The following is a 7,666-nucleotide window of genomic DNA, read 5'->3' as shown; positions in this document are numbered from 1 at the left end:
TTCAACCCCAGTCTTTACATTTTTTTTTCTTGTAACCCCACCGAACCCTCTGCTGCTCCTTCCATCCATTCCCTTTCTTTTCTTTTCCAAGTTACTATAGCACTCTCTAGGCCTACACTTTCCTTGGGTTCCTTACTGCTAGCACAGGCTTCCTTCACAGTTTTTTCTATATCAGCAAAACTCAACCCCATATAACCTCCTTTGTTGCCAGGCCGGTACTGTCCACTTCCCTCCAAGCCCAAATTTTTTGTTGGGCTCTCCCTCAGACCTCGCTGGGCCTTAATCCCCTTGCCTTTGATTTTCTCCTTTCGTCCAGCAACCATACGCTCCTCTTCTCAGTGGACTGCATTAAAAGAAAAAGCATAAATATCTTTTAACTTTAAATTGTGTCCCTCATCAACCAGCTCAGTCGAGACATCTCCTTTATGTACCCATTCGAATCCCATGGGTTGACCAACCGTTACAGGGAGAGTTTCCTTTTCGACTTGATTCTCAACATAGAAACTTGTTGCTCTTCCACCTTGATTTTCGCCAAAAAATCTGCTCCCCTCCTTGATTGAAGGGGATCTAGATCTTTCCCCAAAAAAATCATCAGGCTCCTCCCCTTCATCGGAAAAGTTGGTATCTCGTCTCTGTTCCCCTCCCCGCCAAAATTTTCTGTTGCCCTGCCCTGACCGACTTCCTGAAACCGGTGGGTCTGGGTAGTTTCTTCCATGTTTTGATACAAAGCCTCCTTGGTTCTGATCTGCCCTTTTGGTTGGTGATGGTGCTCGCATCCAGGGGCCATATTGGCTTGAACCAGCCTGGTTTCGCATGTCGCTCCGCTTTTGACACCCACCTGGACCATGGCTAATGACACCACACTGGAAACAAAATTTAGGAAGCCTTTCATATTGAAAAACAATCAAGCTCGACTTTCCTTCTAGTTTCAACTTACGCCCCCTCGAGAGGGGTTTGGTCAAATCTAGTTGTATCTTCACTCCTAAGAACTCCCCCCAGCCCACTCTGTCGGCGTCTGTGTCCACCTCTTCCACTAGTCCAACTGAAGAGCCAATCTTACGCCCAACCTCACGCCCCATACATCCCAATGGCAGATGATACATTCGAACCCAAAATGAGGCCTTGTCAAACATAAATTGTGCCAGAGGAGTGCGATCGTCATAGTCCTCAACTAAAAAAAGAGTGCCTTAAAAAACCCACGGCCGGCCCTCCAAAACTCTCTTTTTATCTCGACCGTGGTCAAACTTGACGATAAAGAGATTTTCCCCCAGAGCTTTGAATGACATGGTCCCTGATGGTCTCCACCAGCGTTTTAGGGTATTTTTTATTGTCTCCATACTCACGTATCGATGGGCTACCAATTTTTCGACAACACAATCCCTGCCTCGGTTGGTCACTGCTTGGAAATCCCCGGCCTGGACTTCCACTTCCACCTCCTCTTCATCTAGCAAGGAGAAGTTATCCCACATCCTCGTTAGATCATCCGCCATGATGTTTAGACTCAGCTTGCACGCAATCCTCCACAATCACAATAGACGTGGAACCAGATCCTTCTCCTCTAGGTTATTGCCAGAGAGAAAACATAGCAAGGAAAACAAACAAAAGTTGAGATTTTCTCTGTTTATTTTTCTCTACCTTTTACTGTTGTTAACCCACATAACAAATAAAAGTTGAGATTTTTCTCTACTTTTCTCCACATACAACAATTTCTACACTTCACGCATGTTATTGGTTGACAAGGTTGCTCATTAATTGTGTCTTCCTATGCTCCATGTAGGAAAGGATCTTATCAAACTGCTTCTTATATACAACATATAAATTCCTTAATAGATCAACTATTATTAATTAATGTTCAAATCAAATAAAGAAACAAATAAATAAAAATCAAATTATATAATAAATACAAATCAAATTATATTGAGGAATTAATATTTACTAAATTATACAATATCGTTTTAACAACCCCCCCCCCCCCCCCCCCCACCTTTTTTTTTTTTTTTTTTTTCTTCGGTTCTCTCTTTCCACGTCTCGCTCTCCACTCGTTTGTGAACTACGTTAAAACCTATACTTGTGGCAGTGGGACAACTACTCCTAAAACGTTTGGATTTATTTATAATATTTTTATTTTTGTTGGACATGTGATCCACTAAGCTGGTGGGCAGTGATAGTGATCATCCACGCCTAGCCTCAATCTCGGATTCTTACAAAACAACCAAACGTCAAAGCGACCCTACGGGAAGAAGGGAGGGGAGCGATGACACCACATTCGATGCTTAAGTCAGTAAAGACATAAGGTGCAAATGAAAGTGATAGATAAAGATTGGGGGATAATAGCATATTTGGTTAAAATGAGATAGAGATGAAGATTACGTGATAATTGGATACCTAGTTTAGCCTCTTACTCACCTTATATAGATAATAGAAGAGGTATTATTTATGTTGTGTGCCTTCAAAAGGCAATTGTCGCCCGACTGCCATTAATTTGGCCTTCAACTATGTGGGTGGTGGTACTTTGGGCCTGGTGATGGCGAGCTGAACCTCCAAACTTCCATTCAAATAATTTTTTATTTCCCTAGGCTATTTGTATAGACTAACGAAAATTAAGTGTTAGATGGACATGTGATCTTGATGCACGGAGCTCCATACTTCCATAGTTCCATTCCAATTTTTATTTTCAAATAATAAATTTAACCATTTAAATGTAGATTTGATACTCATTTTTACATCAAAAATTCAAACTTAAGATCATCTATGTCAATTCTCAGGAAAAAAAAAAAAGATCATCTATAATGTCAAGAAAATTATGACTGATATTATGATTTAAAAAAATAAAATAAAATAAAAATTAGGGTAAAGTCCACATAACCTCCTCAAACTACCATCCAACTGACAATGTCCTCCCCAAACTTTCAATTGTGACAATGCCCCTCCTAAACTATCAAAACATTGGCAATGTCTCCCCCCAAGACTAACAAAAAGATCAAAATGCCCTTATATATTTCTTAATAAGATAAAAATACCCTTGAAAAAAAAAATTAAAAAAATTAAAAAAAAATTATTATTTATTTAATTTCAAAAGAACAATTTTTTTTTTTAAATAAATAAATTAATTTTTAAACGAAATTTTTTAATTTTTTTATAAGAATTTTTTTTTTTTAAACGGAAATTTTTATTTTAAAAAATTTATAAAACAAAATTAAAAATGAAATTTTTATAGCAAAAAAAAAAAAAAAATCGAAAATTTTTAATTTTTTTCTTATAAAAAGGATTTTTTTTTTTAATTAGTTTTAGGTTTTTTCTAGAAGTTTTATTATTTTTTGTTTTTATTTTATTGGGGGTAGTTTCGTTATTTGGGGAAACATCATCAATTTTTAGTAGTTTGAGGGGGACATTGTCACAATTGAAAGTTTAGAGGAACATTATCAATTGGGTGGTAGTTTGAGGGAGTTATGTGAACTTTTCCCTCAAAATTATCATATATTCTCACATAATTTTTTTCTCTTATTTTGTATTTTGTATTTTTTTTCTTTCTTTCTAAATGTACTATATATATATAAAAGCTCTATGCAGTAGCGAAAGCCGGGAAATTTGAGAAAGTAGAGGCAGAGCTCCGCTAAGCCGGTGGGTATTCCGCACAGTTAAGGGCTATGGCGCTCGACTTAGAAGCAGACCTTGTAGAAGAAGAAGAAGAAGAAGAAGAAGGGGAAGTACAACTTGATGCACCGGCACATCACCCTTCTGCTCCGCCTGATGAGGTAGCAATCAACGGCTTTGATTTCACTTGGTTTCTTTTTTTGTTCCTGTCGTCCGTTTAGCTCTTATCTTTTCTCTTCCCTCTCTCTTAGGAGCTTAAGTGTATGTAAATAGGGCTTTAGTGGTTCATTTGTCACGCTATTTGATAGTGACGATTCTGTTTGATGGTTCAGTGAAAATTTTGCCAATTCTAGGAAAATCTCACAGTGTTCTTGGCCCTTTCTTTTTGGTTGTATTTGAGGTCTAATTGATTTATAAACAGGTTAAATAGGGCATTCGATGATGTGGGTACCAGTTGTTTGTCAAATATATTCATTGTTAAATCCATTTGCAGCTCAGATATATGCTGGTTCTTATTCAAATATGATTTGGCCGACTTTTGGCACAATACATGTGAAGTACATTGTGATTAAAGCTCATATGCTTGCATAAATTTTCCCATACGCACTCAACTTGGCTGAAATCTGAAATTGGGAACTCTTGATTGTGGTAATAACCATAGTTTTCTTCCGTACTCTGATTGAAGCAAATGATAGAGCGTTGATAATACATGTCCACACCAGCCCGGCCCATATATGTGTAAATACATATATAAATACATTTTAAGAGCATTAACATAACGTAAGGGTGGGTTCGATGGGCCCTGCCTTGAAGAGGCTCCTTGACATCCAAAAAAAAAAAAAAAAAAAAAAAACATAACGTATACCTGGTCAACAATGTCTTGTGTTGTAAACATGATTATTATTATTATTATTATTATTATTTTAATTTTTAATTTTTTTTTTACTGTTGTGCAGTTGTTTGACATCTCAACTACAGTTGATCCTATTTCAAAAAAAAAAAAAAACTACAGTTGATCCTGGTTATACAATCTCTCTGATACGGAAACTTCTACCAACTGATGCAAGTAATAACCACGATTCTCTTGGCGTTGATGCGCGTGTTGACATTAATCAAGTAGAAAATACTGGTCATGTGGAAGAATGTTCAGCTTCTCTATCTGGAGATGAAGTTCAGAACTCTTCAAATAATAACTTTGAGAGCATGGAGATTGTTGGGGATTATGATCAACATGCTCGACAAGAAGGAGAAGATGAAGAGTCATGTCGTAGATCTGATCGATCAGCCTAGTATATCATCAGGAGAAGAGGCTTGGGGAAGAGTATGGTTGCATTTTATGGGATCTTTCTGCAAGTAAAACTAATGCAGAACTCATGGTACTCAAGTTTTCCCTTCAATTGACAATTAATCTCAATGGTGCTTTTTGCCTGTATTGATTCTGATTGCATGTCAAGTCATATCAACCTTAATTCTGGATTTTGGATATAATGAGGCTATTGTAACTCAAATAAAAAGTTGATTAAAGAACTATCCAGTTGGAAGTACAATCTAGCATCAATCCTCGTATCCCCTCTAAAGTCTTGATTATGCTTGTGATCATGAGATGAAGATAGCAGTCATTAACACTTTATTAGAAGGCCTGATTAATCATATTGTTATAGGTTTCTACCTCCAACCACCCTTCTCTTTTGCAAGCACCCGAATTTTTTTAATTTTCCTTGAACTAGGTTTTGAACTATGATTTGTCTTGTTATTGCTAGAGGTCTGACTATGAAAGCTTTCGTACTGCAATCTAAGTAACATATTTGTGCAGGTACAAAACCTCGTACTTGAAGTACTTTTAGCAAACCTTTTAGTTCCCCAATATGTGCATGTTAAGGTAAGCCACATTTCAACTTTGTTGTAAAATTCTTTTGCCCGATGAACTTATATTCATTCCTTCTCTCTTAACTTGTTTTCTGTAAATGGAAAAACTGTTAACCTGGAGATTGTGAAGACTTGTTTCCTGTGGATCTAATTGATTTTCTTGCTCCAGGAGATTTACCTCGGAATTATTGGAAACCTTGCCTGCCATGAAGTTCCATTGAAACATATAGTCTCCACAAATGGGTTGGTTGAGATAATTGTGGAACAATTATTTCTAGACGACGCTCAATGCCTATGTGAAGCTTGTCGGTAATACATAGTCTTGCGCTTGTAATTCCTATTGTCAATCATTTGAGAAAACGTTTCAGATTTTGGTTTTATTATTATACTTGCTGCTAGTGTTTCATTCTTTCTAACCTATTAAGTTGTAACTTGTAGCCTACATCCATAAGTCTCATTATGCCTATCCTGGATTATTGTGCTCCTAATTTTCTTTTTCTTGGTATTCCTTGTTTCTTCTGGCAAGAAACTTTCAAATCAGCCTTTGTTTCTCCTCTCTGTCCATTTGCGAACAATAACCATACATAGTGGAATGACAGTTCTCACTTTTTCCCCTCTTTTTGAAAGAATACCCATGCTTTTTTATTTTTTATTTTTATTTTTTATATCTATTAAATTAGAATACTCATTATCTTGTAATAGAAAATCAGCAGTGTCCGAGTCTCTTATTGCATGTTGCATCAGTCATGTCATTTACAGTTTCGTGTCTCTAGTATTAGTGGTTTTGAGACAGACTCAAACAGATGCTGTATGCTTTTCTTATATATATATCCTGATACAGGTTGTTAACTTTGGGTTTTCAAAGTGGTGAATGTAGAACGTGGGCTGAAGCATTGCAGTCTGAACATATTCTATGCCAGATTTTATGGATTATGGAAAATACCTCAAATCTACAGCTTATTGAGAAGGTAGAAAATATTGTCTGTGGTTTATTTTCTTTGAGACATTCTGGTAAATGTGCGTGTGGGTGCCTATATTGAAAAGTTTTCACCATAGGATATTTTTGGGTGCTTGTGGTGGTATTTCTTAGTAAGTATATTTCAAACAGCAGTGTCAGAGAAAGCAAAAAACCAAGTGATTGCACAAATAAGGGTGTCACCGACTATGGAGTTTAAAGATCCTGTCCACATATTCATTGTAGGAGGTCAAGCTTGATACTTCCTAAGAGGGCTGATTGGTTGAATAAGTTATGGAAGTAAGAAACACTATAGTTGTAGGAAGATTTTGGTTATAATTGTCATTTGAATTATTTGTCTTTTTAATCAGATGTTAAAAGTATTTTTCTTTTGTTAACAGAGGTTATATTATGTAGGTTTGAATCAGCAACTTGGTAGGAGGGTTGGCTGGTTAAGTGGATTCTTGACAAAAGAAACTTTGGTACTGAACACAGCTCATCTCAACTAAGCTTATGTCACAATGAAAGAAACTTTAAGAATGTTGAAAAATCCCAAATATAATAATTTTTAAATGGTTGACTTTTGCCTTGTTTAAATGTTAAAGCATTTTCTATATAACTTGAAAAATTTACATATTTGATGTTTCACTTTACTTGTAGAGTTCTTGGCTTGAAATGTGTGTACTATTTTTATGTACTCTTTAATTGTTCCCCCTGTTCGCCAGTTTTTGTTTCATTTAAACTGAACAAGTATTTAGAGTGTTTTTTTTTTTTTTTCATGAATAAATGGGATAATGGTGTTTGGTTTTGGTTTTGTGATTATTTTTGGTTATTGCTGAATAAATTGCGTATAGGGGTATACAAACAGCCAGTGTTTATCATATGTTCCTATATTGTTAAAAATTTTAAAGTTTTTGAACACTTGTGCCTTCATTAAAGTTAATAAATTTAAATAATTATTGAAATATATGCATTTGAGTCCATATCATGTCGCATTAGATATGATTAAAACAATGTTACTTGCAAATCACAAGGAGTTTTAAATACCATTTAAGTTCAGCTTTGTTACATACGAAAGCCAACTTTTCAAAAAAAAAAAAAAAAAAAAAAAAAGGGGAAAATTATATTTTACCCCTCCAAAGTTTGGGGCGATTTGTAATTTGACCTCCAAAGTTTCAATTTTGGCAATGCACCCCCTCCCCCCTCCCCCCCCCCCCCCCCCAAAGTTCCAAAATTTTCAATTTGACCAAT

General features: G+C 35.9%; 1 pseudogene across 1 annotated transcript; it reads left to right on the top strand.

Annotated features, from left to right (window-relative positions):
- Window positions 1–3,588: 3,588 nt before the first annotated feature.
- LOC148584032 (uncharacterized) lies at window positions 3,589–6,996 on the top strand (annotated as a pseudogene). Its single transcript, XR_015913015.1, has 6 exons — window positions 3,589–3,755; window positions 4,551–4,970; window positions 5,408–5,473; window positions 5,630–5,769; window positions 6,302–6,428; window positions 6,833–6,996. The product of XR_015913015.1 is annotated as an uncharacterized LOC148584032 (transcript).
- Window positions 6,997–7,666: the final 670 nt, after the last annotated feature.

Source organism: Corylus avellana, chromosome 8 (genome assembly GCF_965113065.1).
Source record: "Corylus avellana chromosome 8, dhCorAvel1.hap1.2, whole genome shotgun sequence".
NCBI lineage: Eukaryota > Viridiplantae > Streptophyta > Magnoliopsida > Fagales > Betulaceae > Corylus > Corylus avellana.
This window is presented reverse-complemented; position numbering and strand designations above follow the sequence as displayed.